The sequence below is a fragment of the Thamnophis sirtalis genome, unplaced genomic scaffold (assembly GCF_051295495.1).
Source record: "Thamnophis sirtalis isolate CommonGarterSnake01/CBP01778 unplaced genomic scaffold, rThaSir2_p1.2 scaffold_3, whole genome shotgun sequence".
Lineage (NCBI taxonomy): Eukaryota > Metazoa > Chordata > Lepidosauria > Squamata > Natricidae > Thamnophis > Thamnophis sirtalis.
Window position 1 is genome coordinate 60,487,320 of NW_028261383.1, and position 23,928 is coordinate 60,511,247.

General features: G+C 41.5%; 2 protein-coding genes across 2 annotated transcripts in view; one reads left to right on the forward strand and one right to left on the reverse strand.

The window, feature by feature from the left end:
* CFAP100 (cilia and flagella associated protein 100) overlaps nucleotides 1-16,668 on the reverse strand; it is a 60,517-nt gene extending 43,849 nt beyond the window's left edge. The window contains exons 1-2 of the mRNA XM_087708964.1: nucleotides 16,348-16,668; nucleotides 14,193-14,394 (exon numbers count right to left, since the gene is read on the reverse strand). The gene's annotated coding sequence lies outside the window, so the exon portion shown is untranslated. The remainder of the gene's footprint in view (nucleotides 1-14,192; nucleotides 14,395-16,347) is intronic.
* KLF15 (KLF transcription factor 15) overlaps nucleotides 11,847-23,928 on the forward strand; it is a 30,548-nt gene continuing 18,466 nt past the window's right edge. The window contains exon 1 of the mRNA XM_014070604.2: nucleotides 11,847-12,169. The gene's annotated coding sequence lies outside the window, so the exon portion shown is untranslated. The remainder of the gene's footprint in view (nucleotides 12,170-23,928) is intronic.

Here is a 23,928-nt window from a genome sequence, read left to right on the forward strand (position 1 = left end):
TATGTGTTTATTATGGCTTGTAGCAGCCTAGCGAGTCTTTTGCAGCATTCACCTATGTTCTGGCACAAGTCTGGAAAATACTGACTCATAGGCATTATCCGTCTTGTCCAGGATCCAGGACAATTTCATACTGGGTGTATAATTTCCAGGAATGCAATACTACAATGCATTGCTATTGTTGAAGGGTAAGATTCTTCCAGCCCAGCCTCTTGGCTCCCTCAACCAATTACAATAAATATTAGCGTCTCCCCCCTCCTCAAAAAAAGATTACTCTATGTGCCTCCTTCTTTCAGCTGCTTGGTTTTCCTACAGAATTGCCATTTTGGACCAATTGCATAGAGTTTTTTGTGGCATATACAGAACATAGCCTCAATATTTTGTAGAGAAAGAAGGCAATTCTTGAGTTTTGGAAACCCCTATTAAGCAGCCTTGAAACAACCTGCATTGGCTACTTGTCTATTTCAGAATTTAGTGTGTAAAATCCTTATTTAGCATACTCAAACAAATGAAGACCTCGGTTCCTTGAAGAATTGTTCTACCTGAACATGTTCTGTTCTTTGTCCAGTGCCTGCTGATACTAAACTATGTCTTGTTTTTGAAGTACTAGTATGCTCAGAGCTAGACACCTTGACACTTCCATTTTAATTTCCCACTATGTAATTAACAGAGCATATAGATCAAAATCATGTAAAAGTGACAGGAAGAGATGTGTCAAAAGTATGGCAAGGCTAGGCCATTATGTGCTTGGGAAATGAGGACAGAAAGCCAGCGAAGGGGGTTAGAACGGTAAGTGAGTAAATATGATAGCAGAGAGGTGGATGGATGTGAGTAAAATTAATAGCACCTAGCAATAGACTTATATATCACCCCATAGTGCTTTCCAGCACTCTTTGGGTAGTTTATAATATAAGCATTATTTGCACATTACCCCCAACCATCTTGGTGCTCATTTTACTGACCTCAAAAGGATTGAAAGGATTGAAAGTATAGTCAACCTGGAGCCCCATCAGGATCGAACACCAGACTACTGCACTCTAACCACTGTGCCACCATGGCTCCTATTATATCAGTGGCTCCTATGCTAAAATCAGTGGAAACATGGAAAACAGAGGAAGAGAGTGCCCTTTGAAAGAGGGATTAGCTGAGCTGGAAGAGAACCACCTGATCTATCATATTTAGAGAAAAAGGGATATTAACCCCAAGCTTTCCCACCTTTTGGCTCTGCTAGCTGAGAAGGACATTTGTAAATCTATCAGTGACAAGAAAGTCAACCTGGGGAAGACTCATGATTGGTCCAACTGGATTGTTTTCTTCCTTTTGAATAAACTCTGCACCTTGGGGCCATGATGAATGGGAGCCCAATGGGTTTGTGATGGTGAGCAATGAATAAGTACAAGGAAATTGCAACAAAACATAAGAAATAACTATCTTTGTTTGTTACAATGCCTTAGGTTCAACCAAAAGAGGAACCAGAACACAGAGTAGCTGCTTTTTTAAACTTGTTGGTTAAAAATGAGAAGCAACAGAGTTCCCTCAGCTCCAATAACACACATATTTAGAAATAGGGTCACAAATTACCTCCCTACTTCCCTAGAAGTGATGCAAATGTTTTGATAGCATTCTGTTCTTCGTGGTTTAAGTGGCCTTCTGTTCTTGTTTTGAAGTGTTATGGGCTTTGCATGTTTATTTGATTTGTTAATTTGGAAAACCACTGCAAAGAAGGAAAAACTCCATGACTATCTCGCCAGCCAACCAATCACTCCTGCAATGAGCCTGTTTTGATGCCAAACTGGAAATAGGAGTGTCATTTGGTTTTGATTGAGATTGGGGTTGTTTCAAATGTTGTTTCTATATGAGTAGTTATGAGTGAATTTCCATTGTGAACCATTACAGTGGCTAATTTACTTTCCATAAAAATTCCATCTTTCATGTTTTCCTCTCTCTCCCTCCCTTCCCCCTCTCTCACTCTCTCTCACTTAGACACGAAGTTGAAGAGATAGTATCAAGGGTCACATGAAACGAATTCAGCAGGTTATCAGCCTTAGAATTGGGTAAGTACTAACTCAGCGAACAATCAATAGGAGTGGTTTCAGGAGAAGTCAGTTGATGAGGATCGTGATTCCATCCAAACCTTTTTAGGAAGAATACTGAGAAGATGGCTAGCCTATAGCTCCAGAAGCAGATTATCTGGACCACTTCCAGTCAGGACTTAGATCTGGTCATAGTACCAAGAAAAATATCGATCATTCTGGTCAGTTTGGCAGGCTTGAGATATGAGGGTTGGTGTAGGAGAATGGGAGTGAGAGGCACACACAGTTACAGTGGTTCTCCTTTTTCTGGAGCTGATTTCCATCAGTATTGATGGGGTAGGTATAGAGCCCTGCTTTGTAATGAGGAATGCCTCAAACTCTTTCCCTTGTGATTGAGAATCAGTTGAGAGGAGTTTTGATACCACCGTGTTTTCCCAAGGAGGCAACAAATCTCATTAAAGAGACATCACAGTCCCAGGCTGGATGGGAGAAGAGGGGAAAGATGTTTAGGGTAGCCACATTCCAGAATTTCTCAGGATAGATCTAGTTAGATGATTATAGCCTTAGTTTGGCAAGATTTTGTCCATTAAGTCAGTGGTGGGTTTCCATTTTTTTTACTACCTGTTGGCTCGTGCGCATGCGCAGAAGCTTCCAGGCAGGTGGGCGGAGCCTCCCGCTGCCGCCACTACCGGTTCAACCAATCCAGGCCGAATCGGCAGAAACCCACCTCTGCATTAAGTGTAAGCAATAAAGGATTGGACTTAATTGGATTTCTCTGTGTTGTTTTGGGTCTTCAGCTTGACACCCCACTCTTATTTAATATCTAAATGAAACTGCTCGGTTAAGTCATTCATTAATATGTAGTATGGTATCATAAGTCTGCTATTTGTGGGACCACCTTTATCTAATTATTTCTGCCATTGTATAAGATCCGGGAGGGTAGGCATGATTAATGATCACCAATTAAACAGAATCCCAGAACTGGGCCTTCTCTTTCACTGCTCCTATCTTCTGAAATACCCATCCCTCCTGAAAGGTTGATTGGCTCTGTTCTTGTCCTCCTTTAGAAAAGCACTAAAATCCCATCTTTTCAGACACTTTTAGGAAATGACAATATATCTGTTATCTTTAACATAAAATTGTAGACTTCTACTCAGTACATTTTTACCATGAGCCAGTAATCTGTAATTACAAAACTGGTGAAAATTGAAAACATCACAGCCCTTTTGGCCAAATGCCCTTGAAAAATATTCTCAGCAATTAATGATGAACTCTTGGTTTGCTGTCACTGCTTCTACCTTGTATTGCAATATAGTAGTAGAGGATAAACATGTTCTTTGTGTCAATACTCCTGTAGCATTAAGAGGACTTGGAGTTCTTATCTGATAATGTTCAAGGACTGCAAATTAACAAAACAGCCCAGCGGCCTGTGTAGAAACGGGATCCAAACACTTTCATTAATAGCCCAAGCTTATGACTTTGAAGCACTGTGCATTCTTGCTAAATAAAAGGAAAATAATAGAAAAAGCATATATGCTTTTAGCTGAAAAAGACTTTGCTGGTAGCTTTTTCCTCATCCTAGCCCATATGAATAATGCTGAGGGTGGGGTACAGTGGTGGGATTCAGACAGTTTGCACCTATCCGGGAGAACCTGTTGCTAACTTTCTAAGTAGTTCAGAGAACCGATTGTTGGAAGAAATCTCCTCCCCCCCCCACTTTACAGGGCTAATCCTGTAAGGAAGGCAAAAAGGAAACATTCTAGTGTTGTTTCTAGGCTAATCTTGATTGCCCTGCTTACAGAAACTGCCTCTCTGGTTAACCCTTATTACATTGTAACAGCTAAGACGAAGTGCCCATCGACCTGAGTAACCTTGAGTTGGCCACGCCTACCCAATCACATGAACACCGAGCCCCTCCTACCCAGATTGTCATTAGGGCAGAGAACCAGTTGTTAAATTATTTGAATCCCACCACTGGTGGGGTACTGTGCAGCATTAAAGCGGTAAGTTCTTTGTATTGCTGATTTTCAATTTGAGCAGAAGTAGAGTTTGAACACTTTTGCAAGACTGTTTTTTCTTATTTAAAGCATCTCACATGAGCCATGGTTGATCTCTATTGACCCTTGCCAACACATGGACCTGACTGTCATGGGATCATTACAAGAGTCATTGAAACTCATGTGAGTTCTGACTTCCCAATCCCTTTTTCCACCTAACCCCTTTGTTCCAAGACATTTCCACAAAATAACATTCGTAATGCACCCCCTGCCTCAAAGCAAGGCATTCATACCAATAATATTATGAAACGAATCTTGACATTCAAAAGCAACCTGGGAATGTAATTGCCTCTCCTGCCCACCCTCCTCCCCAAAAGTGAAACCAGGAACATTAACTGAATTGCTCAATTGGGAATATTTCTAGAGAAGTTAGTTCCCTCCTCGGGCTTGTCATCTATTTGTTTATGCTACTCTAAAACGAAGTTGTGCTCTCAAACTGAAGCTGGACTGTATTCTTCCCTTAGAATGGATTTCAGTGCTTATGTTGCTAATGAGCTACACCCACTGCTATTCCATCTGATCTATAAACAGACTCTCCAGGGGTGGACGCGCGCAGTTCACGCATGCGTCTTAGCGCCTGCGCGATGCTCCAGCTACTCGCGGAGATTTGCGCAGGCACTGTATGTGCCATCCAGCTGCTTGCGGAGAATCGCGCAGGTGCTGTATGTGCCATGCGCCTGTGTGGAAGCGCAGAAGCCTTCAAAGGCCGGTAAGGAGCGCGGGCAGGCAGGTGGGCCCTTCACCGTTCCCCGAAGTTACTTACTTCTGGGTTCGCCGACCAACCGGTTCGCGGGGACCGCCGCGAACCGGTTGAAACCCACCCCTGAAACTCTCCCCAAAGATAGTCCTATCCTGATTTTTTGGAGGCCCTACTGGTTTTATCCCAGGCTGGGTAGTTGGTTATGGGAGCTCTAGCATATTGGATAGTGTTTTTCATTTGTTGGATTTTGTGGAATGCTTTTGTTTTTATTCTGTTTGCTTTGCTACCCAGACTTTATTGGATAGATGAATAACCTATAAATTCATTAAATAAATAAATGACCTTTAATTAGAGCAATGAGATTTTGCCTGTTTTATTAGCAGAGAAGAAAAATTATATTCACTTGCTATCCTTGAAACACCATCCAGGCTTGAGATTGCTGGATTATTTACTTCTGTGCAGTAATTATTACTGTGTTTCCCTGAAAATAAGACCTAACCAGAAAATAAGCCCTAATGCTTTTTTGGGAGCAAAAATTATGATATGATAGTAACAATTTATAGCCAGTACATCTACTTTGCTTTGATGTTTTCTTTCTGATGCACTTACTATGGGAGCATACAGCATATAATCAAACATGGATTTATATATTTGGCATTATCTGCTTTTTATGTTATTTTTAGAACATTTTAATATTTGAAGGCATGTTTTCATCTTCCCAGGGATTTCAATTATTGGGTAACTTAGAAAATAAATAAATAAATAAATAAATAAATAAATAAATAAATAAATAAATAAATAAATAAATAAATAAATGAATCAATGAATCAATTGCCTTTGAAACTGCTAGTCTTAAAAAAAATAGAAAAAATATTTTAGGAATGCACTTCCTTAATCAGCAAACCAAAGTCAGAATCAAATTAATACTAAATTGGAGAGCACCAAAATATTACCATGATATCCACATCAATCACAACAACTACAACTTGTGACTTAAAGGTTTTACCCTTTTTATGACATGAGAGATTCACAAGCGAATCATTGGACTTAATTTCCTGTGTTGGATTTTCAGTGTATGCAAGTTCCTATATTTTATCTGGATTGGCTAATCCTTCAGGAAGTCTCAAAAGAAGGCATAAGATTCCTCAGTATATTTTAAGCAGGGGCATCATAGGGTGAACCAACATGCTTCCCTTTACAGCAGGGCTGTCAAACTCCCAGGTCGGATGCGTCATGCATGGGCCATGCTCACGCCTTGTTTAGTGAAGGGCAAAAAAGTCCCGATACATCACATGATGCAGACGTGACGATATGAGTTTGACACATTCAGCCAGCTTGCAGCACTTCGGGAGAACCGGTTGTTAACTTTCTGAGCAGTTTGGTGAACTGATTGTTGGAAGAAATCATTAGGGCAGAGAACTGGTTGTTAAATTATTTAAATCCCACCATTGGTTTGACACCCCTGCTTTACAGAGAGAGACTCTGCCACCTCTGTGAGGTTAATTGCCTAAACTGTTCCATATGAGTACCACAGGTGGATTGCTCCTGGTTCGGATCGGATCAGGTGAACCGGTAGTGGTGGCGGTGGGAGTCTCCATCCACCCACCCAGACACTTCTGCACAAGCAACCTGGGCTTCTGATTCAGGGGTGGGTTACAGCAGTCACTACTGCCAATTCGCTCATGGCCGCTTCGCGTGCTCTTGATGCACGCTGCACGCACATGCACAATGCAATAAAAATTGCTCTGTGCATGCGCAGAAGCAAAAAACAAGATGGCGGCATCTATGGTGCTGAGGGAAAACTGGTTCAGGGGTGTGGCACTGCCGATTCCAATGACCCAGGCCGCCAAACCACTACCGGTTCAGCTGAACCGGTCCGAATCGGTAGGAGCCCACCTCTGTTCTGATTGGTGGTTTACCAGGAAGAAAGAGGAGTTCAAGAGTTGCTGTCTATTAAGGTAGCACAGCGGCACAGCTTTACCTTTGCTGAGAGGTAATTGCATTCTGGGAGACTGATCCCAGCTAGGCTTTAGAAAGCGGACATCTGAAGATTGAAAAAAACAGCTGAAAAAACTTAAAATTATTCATGGCTAGCACTTTAATCATGATAGTAAAAGTTAAAACGCCGCCCAAGTTGAATGTGCTATTTGAAATGGCACTGATTGTAATCTCAGACAAAACCTTGTAGGAGTGACAAAGAACAGCAAAGAGGTTCATATGGAGTAGGGGGAAAATGGGACCATATGATTTAAAATTTTGCAAGATTGAAAAGTAAGAGGTGGTACTTAAAGGACTGTAAAAAGATTTTTAAAAATGTGATACAAATGCATTAATTTGGGGGACTTTAAATATTAAAGTACAAGTGAAACCAATTGCTAGTGGACAGACAACTTGAAAAAAGTTGGGGAGCTTTGTTTTTATATATGACAACTGCACCTTATGTGCTCAAAAGTGGAAAGATTGGATGCTACCCACAACGGAGGAATGGTGTTGAAAATGATGGAACCGGCATAGATGGCTAAATTAACTGATTTCATTAGAAAAAAAACAATATGTACATTTATGGCTGATTGTGAATCCCTTGCAGACATTTTGCATGAAGCGAGAAAACATGCACTTATGATGCATGGTGGCAATGATTAGAAAAAAGGGTGCTTTTTTATAAGCATAAGAAAAGGATTTAACTGTAATCATACTTTTATTTGCTGCAAAGAAAAAAGGAAGCTTATTTCTTTGAGCACTTTTTCTTTCTTTGTTCTGTTTATTCTGTATTAGTTTCTGTTGGTTTCTATATGTTCTTTAATGCAGAGAGAATGACGAGAGAAAGAGACAGACAGACAGAGAAACAGACATAGAGTTTATAGTCAGCAGTTGGGGAAGAAAATGGAAAGGAAAGGGAGAATATATTGCTAACAATATTTCCACAATGTTTTTATGTATGTTTTCTTCATGCTCAGTAGTACAGTAGTTTCTTTTTGTGCTAGTCAGCTGTTATTATTCAATGTAGACTTTGCTTTTCCTTTGCATTTCATTATTCTAATAATAGAAGTATATTTTTCTTTATTAAAAAAAATAGGAAAATCTGGAATGGGACAGTTGTCTATAGTTGAAATTTATCCACATAATGCACATTACTTCAAAATTCACACCTATGTTTTCGTATTTATGAACATCTGCTGGCTGGGTTCATAAAAACATGATAAAATCTATAGTGAGTATAATAAAACTAAGTTGCTTTCCTTCCCTTTCCCCCCAAATGTTACAAACAATCAACCTATATTTTATCTTATCACAATTAGGCAAGTTTAGGTAACATCCAAAGGCAACACCTTGGGGTCCACATCATCCCAACCCTGCAAATACCCAGTTATTGAAGACAGCCTGAGTGTTGTGTTTGTAGGTTACAATCCTAGGGTTCAGGAAGAGACTGATGGAACAGTCTCCACATTTCTAAAATCCAATTCTCAGACTCTTTTAAGTGTTGACATTTTGAACACTTGTCTAGTTTTAAGCTATGTGTAAGATGCATGCTGGCTTTGGAGATTAAAACATCCCCAACAGATGGCAGCCTAACCTCTGCTGAACACCTACAGAGAAGTTACCACCTCTCTGGGTTCCACTCTCAAAGATTCAGTTGGAATTTCTTGTATCTAAATCCTTTACTCCACGTCGTGCGCTCTGAAGACAAGAAAGTAAGTCTTGACCTCCCATGTGACAACTTTTCAGATATTTGAGAAGTGCTATCATTTGCTCCCTCAATCTTCTCAATTTCCACATGTCAACTCCTTCACGGAACTGTTCTTCAGAGCTATCCACCATTTTCTGAGCATCAGAAAACCATAGGGATATAAAATTTGCTCTCCCTATTGCCAATCCTTTTCCTGCATGAGATTGATGAATTTCAAGGGTTTTGTTTTGCTTTCTTCCTACCAAATGTCACCATTGGCAGCAGTCCTATTACTCCGAATGACAGAGTTGGAAGGAACCTTGGAGGTCTTGTAGTCCAATCCCCCCTGCTCAAGCAGGAGATCCAGAGAAGTGGCTATCCAGCCTCTTCTTAAAAGCCTCCAGTGACGAAGCACCCTTCTTAATGTAGGATGGAGTTAGGGCTGAGGAGAATGTGGGCTTCAAAGGATAGATAGACTGGCAAGTTTATTTTAGACATATGTCAAAGCCTCCTTGGGGGTTTTGCACAATTCACCAAAACCTGTACTAACCTAAATAGAACCTAGGCTGGCTTACAAGTTAGGAATCACCAGACTGCCTCACCAAACAGAACAGCTGGGAAAGTGGGATAAAAAGGAAAATAATATTTTAAGACCAGAACAGCTGAACATATCTTAAATTTGCCTCAGGTCAGAGGTGGTATTCAACTAGTTCTCTTTGGTTTGGGCGAACCGGTAGCGGTGGCTGTGGGAGGCTCCGCCGACATACCCCGACGTAATGTGCGAGCACTGCACATGTGCTCGTGCGCTCGTGCTCACATCTGCAAACTGGTAGGGATGGTAAGTGAATCCCACCGCTGCCTCAGGTATGTGCTGACCTTCAGATGAAGGCAACACCATGAGGCAAAGGCAATGAAATTTTTTTTGGGTATTGTTTCAGTGTTACATGAAGAAATAGTCTACTGGTCAATGTTCTGTGCTTCTGTTTCTTTGAATCTTTTTAAAATGTGGACCCTTGAACTGGATACAGTATTAGGAGGGGGGCTGTTAACCAAAGAGAAGCAGAATAAAATGGAATAATTATTTCCATTCTAGAGGGAATTTAGGAAACACTGCTCTTAGTGAATTAGATGACAATTTCTATCAACTGTAATCTGCATGGCCAGTGATAAAGATTATGGCAGTTGTAGTCCAAAGTCCTGCGAGTCCCTTGGACTGCAAGGTAATCAAACTGGTCAGTCCTAGAGGAGATTAACCGTGACTGCTCTTTAGAAGGCCAGATCCTGAAGATAAAACTCAAATACTTTGGCCACCTAATGAGAAGGAAGGACTCACTGGAGAAGAGCCTAATGCTGGGAAAGATTAAAAAGGAGAAGGGGATGGCAGAGAATGAGGTGGCTGGATGGAGTCACCAAAGCAGTAGGCATGCGCTTAAATGGACTCCAGAGGATGATAAAGAGCAGGAAGGCCTGGAGGAATGTTGTCCATGGGGTCACAATTTTGAAATAACAACCACAGGCTGAAAGCTGCTGAAGCACTAGGTTGTGGCTAACTCTGTGATATCTCGGTCACATTGTTTACCATAGCATACTATGTATGGGTTGGTGGAGAGGAGGAGCAGTCAGAAATTTATGAAGAAATATGTCTTCTCAAACTTGAATAAAATTAGTCCTCGACCTGTGACCACAATTGAGCCCAAAATTTCTGTTGTAAATCCTGAGGCACTCCACATAACAGAGATTGAGGATGGGACTCTCCTACCAATCATAACCAACTGGAATCTGTCCTGAAGAGCCTAGCCAACACAACATTGTACATCCCACCCCCAGTCCTCTAAAGTGATCTAGATGGGTACTATGGTTGATAGTATGAACAGCCACCAAGAGGTCAAGTAAGGCAAGGATGGATGCACAGTCCTATCACATTTGTGGGAATCCAAAAAGCATGATGAAAGCCATTTCCATCTCACACCTGGGTCTGAATCCTGACCAAAAAGGAACCAAATAATCAATTTTGGCCAGGTCCCTCTGAAGCTATTGGATTACCACCTTTGCTACCATCTTCCACTAGAAAGAGGGAGGTGAGATTGTTCAGCGTGGAAGGATCTAATGAGGTCTTCTTGAGGAAGGGGCAAACCAAGGCCTCCTTAGGAGGTAAAAAGTGGACAACCCCACCACTCAAAGAATTGCCAGAATCCACTCACACAATAACACACCCACACCCACGCACACACTTTAACAGGCCAGAAGGAATCTAAAGAGTAGATAGCTGAGCCCATAGTTCTGAGGACTTTGCCCACTTTTTCAGGTTCAACAGGTTCAAACAATTCCCAAAAACGGGGCAAGACACACCTGGTTCAACCAAAGCATCTCCTCTGGGCCTTTGACAAGTGCAGTGTCCATTTTGAAACAAATCTGAGTGACTTTTATTCAACAGGTGTGCAACTTCCTCTGCACATCTCTGTAAGAGGTACTCTGCACCCCCTTTAACCAAGACGGCATGTATCAACCAAAACAGGGCTGTAGAGCAGCAATTTGAGGATGCAATGAGGTCGGAAGTAGCCCTTAACAGTGGCTCTAATCTGTGTTTGGTCAAATTTGCCCTTTGTTGAATGGCAGCAATGCTTAGATGCCTCTTTTTCTGTTTTATCTCACCCAGTGCCTCCATACCCCATAGGGAGTATCAGGCTTCATCAGAGGAGATAGATTGCATAAGCACAATTCTATCCAAAGCCTCAGCTTTATCCTCTTATTCCAAGTGGCAACCAAGGTTAGAATAGAATAGAATAGAATAGAATAGAATAGAATAGAATTCTTTATTGGCCAAGTGTGATTAGACACGGAATTTGTCTTTGGTGCATATGCTCTCAGTGTACATAAGGAGAATAAAATACATTCATCGAGAATAAAAAGATACAACACTTAGTGATAGTCAAGGTTGGATGCAGCAGGAAGGATGGCACAACAGCGACAACCCCAACTCCTAGGGCCCAACTTCATGAACAGGGTCTTCACAACCATTTGTGCTCTTCCAGGAAGGGCATCCTTGAAAACCCCCAGGCAAGGACCCACCATTGTCAGAGCTGCCCACGTGGTTTCCATCAAGGGACGAAAATGGGATCCCGTCTAGAAGGCTGGATGGAGATTTCCACCTTGCGAGAAGGCAGAAATCTTTTCGTTAGCGGCTGAAAAAGAAGCCACCGCTGGCTGAGCGGGCTGGCAAGAGAGCGCCAGCGTGCCAGAGGCTTCCATTGACGACAAAATCTCTGGCCCGCCCCTCGGCTTTTCCTTAGCCAATCGGACCGCCAGTTTGGGTCGAGCCTCCTTCAAGCCTTCCCCTGCTTTTACTGTGATAACCTCCCCGGCAGTCATGTGATGGGGATATAGTACTACGCGAGGAGAGCTAAAGGACACATCACCCTCTGGATTGCTTGGTCGCAGTCGGAACTCCCTTCGCCTGTTGGCGACTGCCAGGGACGACGTTTGCCATCCTGTCAATCTTCTTGGGGAAAACGTTGGCTGCTTTTTTTTTTAATAGCTGCATTTTTTTCCTCATCCCCTCCTTCTCCCTTTAAATGCCAGGAGGAGTGGCTGCCGGTCGGGGTCTTTTTCCTCCTTTGCTTTGGGGGTAATTTAAAGTTTGGCGGGGTGTTTCTCCCCCCCACCCACTTTCCAGACTCGCCCGCATTCCGGGGGTCGAGAACCAGAGAAAGTTCAGGTAAGGAGGAAAAGGACACGATCGCGCCTCTTTCACGGCAATGGGAGGGCGCCCCTGGAGAGAGGACGGGGCCGGCGGGTGGCGAGGGGAGAAGAGGAAACCGCAAGGGGGAAGAAGCAGCAGCAGCAGCAGAAGGCGGCGAGAAAGAAAGAGAAGCGGGGCGGCTGTAATGAAGGAATCCGACCCGCGTGCATGTGTGTGTGTGTGTGTTTATGTAAGCACACCGTGTGCAAGCCGCGTTACACGGGAAGGGAACGAGCTGCTCGCAGATCTCCCCGGTCATTGGAGAGGAGCGGGGCCGATGGGTTAGCCAGCCTCTGGTGTGTGTGTGTCGTGGTGGGGACGACACTCTGGTTTTCGGGATGCTAAAACAAGGGGACGGAAGAAGGACGGGCGAAAATCCGCCTGTGCTCCAGGACATGGAGGCCAAGACGGCGTTTCTCTGCGCGCGAAGTTGTTTGTCATAAAGGAGGGGAACGGGAAGCGTGGCGGCGGCGGTGGTGGGAGAGATTACGGAGGAGCCCCCTTCTCCCCCCCCCGCTCTGAAGGACACGATCCGCCGTCTAAGCGCGCCGAATGGCTCTCCGATCGACAGGAGCGTCCAAGTTCCGAAGAATGAGGCGGCGTGGGGCGGGGGGGAGGCGATTTCCCACCATATGTTCAGGCAGAGCTTCTTTGGTAGAGAACACTCGTTTTCGTCATGCGGGAGGAAACTCTGGGAGTCGCTGTGCCGGAGCTCGGTGCGGTGACTGTCGCCTCCCCTTCGGCAGCAAATAAACAGGCAGGTACTTTTCCATGTCTTCTGTTAACCCGGAGACGTGAGAAGGCCGGTTTTCAATGCCACCTGACAAGGTCCCAAATCTGTCACTTGTGCTGCTGTGTGCAAATGCTCCCTGGTCTTTTGACTTCCCCTTTGGACTTAAAAACATCTCATAAGAGGTTCTGCTTGTCAAAGTTGGGCTGCTGTCCTTTTTTTTTAAAACACCCCCTCCCATCTTCAATATCCCCTGGAGAGCTACAGAAAGTGCTGGCTGCAGGCAGCGTGCATGAGCACATCAGAGATAAATTAATGGGTGCTTTTGGTAGTGCTGAATATGGAAGCCATAGGGAAGGTGTTTGACTACATCTCCTGCCAAAACAGGGCTGCTGGGGGCTGAAAAGTGGAGATATCTGTTGGGTGCCTTCTTTCAGGAAGGTTGGCCCATGCCAACCCTAAAAAACGCAGAAATTGCTGGGTTAAGTCTTAAGAAGCAAGTGACTAGTTGTGACATTTTAGTGTTTAAATGGAAGGATGTGTAGCAATAATAGTAACAATGCAGAGTTAAATGGAAGGTCTCTTTGATAAGACCTGCTGTGTGATTTGAAAGTTTTCAATCTGCCATCAACACTGTTCACTTGCCCAGGAAAAAAAATAAATCCTTCTTTTGTGGCAGCTAATAATAGAATTCTAATTGTTAGAGTTACCTCTTTACCAAAGAGCATACCCCAAATTCTGTTTGAGGACTGGGTATATCCAATAACCCAAAGTTATTCCCCAGAGTCTTTTTTTTTTTTTTTTTAGTAAATTTTCTGGAGAAAGTGTAAGATTGTGTGTGTGCACGCATGCGCGCGCGCATGTGTGTACAGACACACAGACACACACGAAAGACAAAGCTGTATGTACTATACAATATCATCTGAAAACCACGCATTTATTTTGCCTGATGTCAGTGAGACAGCTTTCAAGAATGTAGGGGAAAACCCAACTCCTATTATTTTTCACAAATGTTGCCAAGGCAAAGATTCATTTTTGTCCCCCTCTCCGTTGATCTTCTCCAGTCTTGCCTTTCCACAGTTTGTAACTTTACTCTGGACATTGGCCAAAGAAAGGAATGAGATGTAATCTGCATATTCAGAGGGCAGCAGTTTTGGAGAAGATCTCTTGCACCTGCACCTTCAGAGCACTCAAGGTGTTCTGAATTGCAGGAAGATTTCCCCTTGTTCCTGGCAACATTTTTTTTGCTGTGGAAACTTTGTGACTTACGTCATTTTTACCTTTGGAGAGGCGATGATGTTTCCAATGGCTGCGGCACAAACATTTAGTATTTTTTCAAGCAGAAATTTGGCCTGTGTGTATACTCACCGGACTCCTTTTGAAAGGCAATGGTGAGAAAGTAACCTAGAGCAGGAATAGGAGGAGGCAGCTGTGTGTTTTGTTCCGTTCTGTTCTGGCTGTTGTGATAATGCTGAAAAAGAGAGAGGGCGGAGGGAGGGAGGGGAAGAGAGAGAGGGAGAGAAAGAGGGAGAGAGAGAGAAATGGCTGCTGGGTTACTTTCGGTCATTCCAAACTATAGAGTTCAAAGGAAGGGAGTGGGGAAGAGAGAATAGCACCAGGGAAACTGAGTTCAGTCCCTTTCTTTAATACCTGCTGTGTAAAGCTGAGGCCGTGTTTAAAAAAAACATTTGCCTAAACTGCAGCATAATTTCCTACAGCTGTCCTCCATCTCCTCTCCCTTTTCTTCCCCACTGCAATGAATCTCAGAGCTTTCCTCCATTGCCAGCTGCATAGATGAGCATGTAGACAGATTCGGGACTGCATGTGTGTGTGACCAGCATGAATGACCAAACCTCAGGTCGTTTGGCCAGAGCTGCGGATTAAAGCTTATAAACTTTGGTATCGTAAGGCAAAATCTTCAGAAAAGAATAAAGGAACTGATATATTTTCAAGCCAATTGACTTCAGGCAAGGAAAGGGATCCCAGTACCTTACTCCCCTGCCGTGTCTCATTTCTAGCAGAAGTATAGATAAAGCTAGGAAATCCTGAAAATTATAAAGCAAGCTTGGCAACTGCTTTTAACTTGAATCCGTGTGTCCTTATGGCTCTTTTGCTTTAAGAATCCTAACTCCTGCCTTACTGCCCATGTAGCCGAGTGTGACAGGTTATGTGCTGTAAATTACAAAGTGCAAAATAATGCAATAAGCTTAGGAAATGACCTATGGTGGGCAGTACAGGGACTGAGATAGTGCTTGGGGAGGGAGAAATAAAGATCAGAACCCACCCTTCAATATTTAAACCTTCTAAGACCCCTACAGAACATCCTTGTAATGTTTTCAGTGGCCATGAGACATAAAAAACAATTCTTCTTGAAAAAATTAAGCAGAGATAGTATCATGTCCAGTTGTTACCATGTTATATAGAGATGCACCCTTAGATAGACATTGTACCGTGTTTCCCTGAAAATAAGACAGGGTCTTATTTTCTTTTGACCCCCCCCCCAAATAAGCACTTGGCCTTATTTTCAGGGAGGTCTTATTATTTTTGAGGTGCAGGAGACAGTGAGCGTGGTCACCTCATGGCTGCTGCTGTGTTGCAATATTTTCAGGGAGGGCTTCATGCGCTCAAAAGCCTGATTGGGCTTATTATCCGGGCAAATCTTATTTTCAGGGAAACAGGATAGAACCCACATTAGTTTGTGGTAGTGAAAATTGAGGTCTAGTAGCCTTCTTTTTTCCATTACAGCAATACATTTTATTAAAAGGCATTTCACTTCATCGGATGCATGGAGTAATGAATTAATATATGGAAATGATCGTCTGATGCTACTAAATGTTTTTGTGAAACAGTAGTCCCCAATCTTTTTGGCACCAGAGATAGGTTTTGTAGAAGATAATTTTTCCACAGACCCAGCTGTGGGGGGAGGGGGGAGGAGCCCGCAAAGTTCCCTCTGGTGCACACCCACTGCTCACCTTCAGCTGTGTGGCCTAGTTCCTAATAGGCTATGGACTCAGTGGTGGGATTCAGCCAGTTTGCACCACTTCGGGAGAACCGGTTCTTAACTTTCTGAGCAGTTTGGTGAACTGGTTGTTGGAAGAAATCATTAGGGCAGAGAACCAGTTGTTAAATTATTTGAATCTCACCACTGCCTGGACTGGTATTGGCCCACGGCCCGGGGGTTGGGGACCCCTGCTGTAAAACGTACGACCAGCCAAAATTAACAGTCCTAAACTGGAATGCCTTTCTTGCAACTATATATTTACACTTCCCTAAGAGGAGAGAGGCTTTTATTTGGAGATACTACATAGTATACATTTGATTCATTCATTAATTCATTCAGCCAGTCATTCATTCAGTCATTTTTGACCCAGCTGTATGATTCAGATTCAAATGCATCTTTTTAAAATGTTCATATGATACTCACCAAGTTGAACAGTGCCCAAGTTTGTTTCTAGAGTGTTTTGGATCACACAGGCTGTGAGTTGAAATCTCTGGTTAACCACATAGTTCAGTGAATGAATTTGAGCCTGTCACAATTTCTCCATCGCTCTGCCATATAGGGTTATTGATCACACCAGAGCACTCAAGATTTGTTGCCCTGCCTTGGGATACATCAGTATTAACATTGGGTTATTATATGCCTTGCTCAAAATACACATAGTATGTGCTCTAGTTTCATTTTTGTGGATTAGAAATGAGTTCCACTTCTGTGTTGTATTCTAGATTTGGAGGTTTTTGTTTTTGGCAGAGCTATCAAACCTTACAATGTGAGGATAATCAAGAGCACAGTGCTTTTCATTGTAAAAAGGAAAATAAATGACAGAGTGAGTAGGTTGGTGCAAGTAGTCCTTGATTTATGACCACAATTGAACCCAACATTCATGTTGTTAAGTGAGACATTTGTTAAATGAATTTTGCCCCATTTTACAACCTTCCTTGCCACAATTGTTAAGTGAATCACTGCAGTTGTTAAATTAATAACACGGTTGTTAAGTGAATCTGGCTTTTCCATTGACTTTGCTTCTCAGAAGGTCGCAAAAAGTGATCACATGACCTCAGGACACTGCAACCATCATAAATATGAATCAATTGCCAAGCACCTGAATCTTGATCAGATGACCATGGGGATGTTGCAACAGTTGTAAGTGTGAAAAACGGTCATAAGTCACTTTTTTCAGGGTGGTTGTAACTTTGAATGTCACTAAATGAACTGTTGTAAGTCGAGTAACCGGTATATTGAAAGAAGTCTGAGAAGTACATTGTGTTCATACACTCAGCTTCTATGGTGTGTGCACATCTATGGGTACAGCTAGGGAGGGACTTCCAATAGAAGCTAAAGCACCAAAGATTAATTTTGGAGGACAATTGCTCCCAATGTAATGCTTTACTCAGTATCTCTATATGATAATATAATAAGAAGTAATGTATATGCAATTGTGTATGTGTGTTGTATTGCTTCCTACTCCTTTTGACTGTTTTTAAGCATCAGGCATAGTTCATCTACCCCAAGAATGCAGAAATCATTGATTGCCCACTTCATTGGCTCTCCCCTCTATCACCAGATAAATTTAGACTGTGCACTCCTGGCATATTAAAAAGGAATTCTTATAGGTCCAAAATTGCCTCTACAAAGAAATTCCTTATAAGTATACCTCTATACACGAATAGGGTCCATTTTCAGGGTAGCCTAATGTGCAGACAGTTGGGCTTCTGAATGGCACATGTGTATCAGTGCCAGAAGGAACACTAATCAATGCTATTCTCATTAACCTAGTTTCCTTTGTGGGACCGGCCCACAGAGCCCATAATAGCAATAGCAATAGCAGTTAGACTTATATACCGCTTCATAGGGCTTTCAGCCCTCTCTAAGCGGTTTACAGAGTCAGCATATTGCCCCCAACAACAATCTGGGTCCTCATTTTACCCACCTCAGAAGGATGGAAGGCTGAGTCAACCCTGAGCCGGTGAGATTTGAACAGCCGAACCGCAGAACTGCAGTCAGCTGAAGGAGCCTGCAGTGCTGCATTTAACCACTGCGCCACCTTGGCTCTCTTGTCAGCATCATTGGCTGTTTTCTTTAACAGCCACGGTCAACTCGCCACAAGACAATTTTGCTATGGCCAACTTGCTGCAGGACAATTTGCTGCAGTACAAAAGTTACATAATGTCAAAGAAATGATGGGATCATTTCATTAAAGTAAGGACAACAAATTGAAATTGTGAATGACAAAAATTAAAATAATTAAATACAATTGTTGAGTTGTCCCACGGCAAGTTGTCCCCAGCGAGTTGCCTTTTGGTGAGTTGGCCATGGCAAGCTGGCCACAGGGAGTTGACAGTAGTGAGTTGGTTGTGGCAAGTTGGCTGTGGTGAGTTGTCCCATTCTGGGCTAGAAAGCAGGAGATTGTGAGCTCTAGGCATGAAAGATAGGTGGCTAACTTAGGTCCAGTCGCTCTCTCTCAACCCAATTCACCTCACAGGATTTTTGTTGTGGGGAAAATAGGAAGAGGAAGGAGTATTAGGTATGCCCGCTGCTTTATGTATTATTTATTAAGGTAATGAAGATGGGATTATAAATACATAAAATAAACCATTCTGGATGGAGAGAAAAATGAACCAGGATGGGAGATGGCTACCTTTCAGTTAAGAAGAGTGGAGCTCAAATTTCTCTAATCCAAGCAAGTCCGATACTGACTGCTGGAGCATACTAGCTTCTGGATTAATGTTTTCCCTATATAAAAACAGTGGCAATGGTATGTTATGTTCTGAGTTTCTTGGAATTTCTGAGCCACAGCATTCCGGTGAATTTGGACAAAGACCAAAGTAGAAAGTACATGCGCTTACACTCCACTCTGGATTATACCAAATGTAAACAAGTATCTACACATTATATCTGGGCAATTGGTCCTGTCAGAAAAGCAGAGATTTATGGGATTGTTTTGCATCAAAGAGAAAAGAGATGTTGGCAGCTCTAGAATGCAGTTGTCAGCATATCCACAGCTGCTTAAAAAACACCAAATAAGCTAATGATGCTTGCAGTGACATAGCATTCCCTTGTAATGCTCTCAGCTCCTCCTAGAATGACAAGCAGATCAGTTTTTGCATAGCTTTCTACATTCTTCTCTGAATGCCGAGCCTAAAATGCAGCAATACAATTCCTGTCCTTTTAATATTTAGTTGCTGACCTAAACTGACAACTGTTCTTTGGAACAGAGTAACGTTTGTCTTCCTAAGCTTGTCTTAAAGTTGGTAAGAAAACAACATAGGATAACAGCCCAGCAGAAACTGTTGAGACTATTATGAGTAGGTAAATGAGTTTTTCCTTAGACATGGCTCCTTTCAGTGACAGCAAATAGGAATCTATTCTCTATTAAAGCAGAATCAGTTTCAGTTGGTGAGGGAGCAGATTTTAATAAATGAAAACATAGATTCTCCCCTATGCCTAGAATTGTCATATTATCTCTTATTAGGTTTGGAGAATTTCAAATCAAAGAAGAAATTTGCTCACTTTAGTCATTGTATTGTTCCTTTTTCTAGTAAATATCATGGAAAGTGCAACAAAGGAATAAGAAATATTAAGACAAACATTAAAACTATAGATAAGAGACAGAAAAGCAAACAGCTAAATCTATTTTACACCCTTATGTACTATCGCTTGTGTTTCATTCCATGGAAACCATTCTGGTTTCTGTACCTATGCAACATTTTGAATATTGCCTTTTGTCTTTGGTCACTGTTTCTGAGAATATTATCAACTCCATACAACCACAGTTTTCTTGGTCTCTCTCTCTCTCTCCATTCACTTTTTCTTCATATTTTTCAATTAATCTTTATTCATTTTCCTTATGTAACAAACAATCTCAACATACTTCTTTACTATTGGCCACTGATTTCTGGTGTTCACTTACCCCTTCATTCTTGATCCCATGTCTTCTTGCTTTATTACATGCATTTCTTTAACATTCCATTTTTATTGTCTTCAGATTATTTTTAAATTTCTCCTGACATTCAGAATTCTCACTTCTCTCTTACAAACTAAGCAGGAGTCCCTTCTATACACAACTGCCTCCATTTTCCCCCAACAAGCATTTCCCCCAACAAGCAACAGATCACACATTGTTCACAGCTTTTCCTTCAGCATTTACATGCCGCAAAATTTGTCTACTTTTTTTTAATTTTTTTTCGTAAACATACTACCAAGATATACAAAGTCATCTATTTACCTTTTCACAGTTTACATACAACTTGCATTTGCATTCCCGCAGTATCCAGAGTTGAACCTGTACTGAATGACTGCTTTGATGGGAAAGGGAAGTGGCTTAAACCCCTGCATCCTTTTACCCAAACTCTGCATCATAGAGTAATGTGTTTACCTTAAGTTCATGTTTCTAGAGCAAGATAGTCCTGGAGGCTCCCACTGATATGTTAAATGAAAGACAAAGAATAGCTGAGCTTTAATTAGAAAGCATGCTTTTCATTCAGAGAGTCGGCTAGTATTCCATCTGCCCTCTCATATATCTTACTAATATCACATTCTACAGAAATGCTGAACTTCGCTATCATTCTTGATTCTATTTTAAATGAGAGAAGGGAACTCCTTCTCCAGCTAGGATTTCTCCAGATGTCTTGGGCATGCCAACCAGTGTAAGAAGATGAAGCCAAAACCTCTGGAGGCACCCAGTTGAGGAAGCTTAAAATTTTACAAAGAAACTTTCTATCTTCTTTGCTTTCTGTACTCTTCTGCTGAGCTCTGCATAGTACCCTTCTTCAGTGTACATCTCTTCATTGGTTGCATGGCAGCTTGGATGTGCTATTGTTTCCTACAGTAGATCCAATGATCACAATACAAAATACGGGTCTTAAAGTCACAACCCCTTTAACCTTGCTTTTAGCCCTTCTAATTCAATCCTTCTATTTAGAAATGGAGAGAATTATGCTGTAAGAGTCTCTAGCTCTGGGTCGAATAGTGATAGTAAAATATCAAGAAGAGATGCTCCTATTTGAAACTCAGGGTTGACTCAGCCTTCCATCCTTCCGAGGTGGGTAAAATGAGGACCCAGATTGTTGGGGGCAATATGCTGACTCTCTGTAAACCGCTTAGAGAGGCCTGAAAGGCCTATGAAGCGGTATATAAGTCTACTGCTATTATTAAAGTTGGGAAAATAATACCCAGTTATACATTCCCTAAACATTTGGGGATTTTGGTCTGGCTTGCCCTATTTCAGTTTTGTCACTACAAATTCTGGTATAGCCCAGTCAATGGGTAAGCTGAAAAATATATATAAGGTTTCACTTCATATGCTCACAAAACCTAAGTAAGGAGTTATCCCAAGGACTAAAGTTATTCCCTTGGGTAGAGTTACACATTACTCCCAATGGTCAAAGGGAAAAATTCAAAAGATTAAAATCCCACCAGCAGCCCATCCTTTCTGCATTGGTAGTGTCAATGCAATTATAATTCTCATTGCTTAATAAGCAACTTGTCTTTTTTTTGGAGAGTTTAGTATATTTTATTTTCATTTTCATACACTCACATGTATACACCATACAGTATTAAACAATAATTGCATCAATTCCTCTTGTCAACAATGCCCCAGAAAATAAAAGCCCAATATACCTCTTCCATTCTCCATACACCTCTTTCTTTCCCCACTCTCCAACTTTCTATCTTCCCTCCATCATCCCCCTCTACCCTACTTCCCCTCGCCTTCTACCACTCCTCTCTCCAGATCCGCTCCCCCCCTCCTTTTTGCCTTCCCCCCCACCCTCTCTCCCATCCCTCTCTACCCATCTTTCTTCTTCCCTACTCCTCCTCCCCTTGGTGTATTTCCACTATATGTTAATGTACTTGGCTTATCCTATTTTTAAGGAAAAATTAAAGAAAAACAGTATACATGTGAAGTCACATTGCATTGAGATCTAACACATTGTGTCTAGCCTAAGATATATCCCTCCCTCCCCCCACCCTCCCCCCTGACCCCCCACCTCCTTCCCCCCCTGACTTCCCAGAACCCTTACACGGTATAGATTTTTAACAAACACAGTCTAAAATCTAATGAGAAAAAAGAAATAAAGAAATTAATAACATCTCTACATTGATCTTAGCTTCTTCTTGCTAAGCTAACTTTAAACAATTTAAATCATTCCTGATCTTAAGCATAGGCTAACTGGAATTTCTTGGTCCCGTATTTATTTTGTATATAGTCAATCCATTTTTCCAGTCTCGTTTATATCTCTCATTTGAGTGATCTTTAAGATATGCCGATATTTTAGCCATCTCAGCTAAATTTGTAACTTTCAATGTCCATTCTTGAGTTGTAGGCAGGTCTTCCTTCTTCCAGTATTGCGCCACCAACAGTCTTGCTGCCATTATTAAGTGCAGGATCAAGTTAGTCTCTACCGCTGTAAAGTCAGTACTTATACCTCGCAAAAATAACTGAGGAGTAAACTTTATCCTTCTTTTGAAGATATTTTGCATAATCCACCATATTTTTATCCAAAATACCTTAACCTTTTGGCAAGTCCACCATATATGGAAATAGGTAGCATCGAGAGAACCACATCTCCAGCATTTGGGTTGTAAATTCGGATACATAGAAGCCAGCTTTTTAGGATCTAAATGCCATCTATAGAACATCTTGTAAAAATTTTCTCTCAGGTTTTGAGCTTGTGTAAATTTCACATTTCTTACCCAAATTTTTTCCCATGTATCCAACATTATTGGTTCTTCAATATTTTGAGCCCACTTTACCATACAATCTTTAACTAACTCTGTTTCCGAATCTATCTGTATTACAAACCTGTTGTCTTTTCATGACATCATATCTGCTCCACGAAGAGGCTGAATGGCACTCCTAACCTTGGATGTGAGTGTGCTGCCTAATCCTACGTCCAATTGCAGTCTTGGAACTAGGCCAAACTGGTGATGCTATATAATAGTTACTTATTTGTTTATAAATATTGTGTCCCCTGCAGAAAGAAAATTAATGTTAATATAAAAAGGAAGAAACCAAATATATTATCTGTATTATATTTTAGAGTGTATTTTCTGTTTAATTATTTTAATTTTAATTTTGGCTACACTGTGTAGCGTACCACCGGAATGATCAGAAAGAATTCACCCAATAAATAATAATTACATAATTTTTAAAAGCACAGTCTAAAAGCATCAGGATATTACAAATGGTTCCAGTCCAGAAAATTGCAGCTTCAAAAAAGCAGAAGTAAAAATGCTGAACTCCCTCTCCCTGCTGCCCAAGTAAAATAGTTCTAGCTTTTCTAAAAGAAAGAGCAAAGTAACTTTCTGGGCTCTTTGTGGGTGGGCTAGAATAGCTTCCTGGTATTTGAACTTGGGTCTCTCTGGATTCACTTAAGTCACTTTAACTAAAAGTGGAGAACACATTTCTTCCCAAGTTCTGATTTGTCTGGCTAAATATCATGTTTCTAGAATAGCCAGTGTGCCCAAAGTATTGGAAGAACTTTCATTTTGAACTCACCAGAAATGGTCAGAAGAACAACAGTGCAGAAAACCAAAACCAAATGGGAATTCCTTCCAGTTCTATCATTTGCAATCATTGTGGCTTTCCTCCCCATTTTATACAATTTTCCAGAGGGAGAAAGATATTCATATGTCCAATTTGTGGGCTTGTTCACAGTGTATTGGTGGATTGGCTTTTTTTCCTTGAGTTAATTCAAGTATCAGTTTTCGTAAACTGACGCAATACTTGCCTACCTAGTCATCTACTTGTCAAAGAATGAATTAGTCAATTAAATATAAATTCAACGATAGATTTTTTTAAAAAAAAATTCAAATTGATTATTACCAGGTAAAGTGTAATGGGAATGTCAATGTACCAGCATCAAACAGCCTGAACAAATAGACAAATATTCTCCTTGTTCCAAACATGCAGATAGAACATTTGCCATAGTAGTGACTTAACTAAAGCTTAGGTTAATTAAGTTTAGTGAGCAAATGGATTAAATCTGCAATCCAATGTACATATAC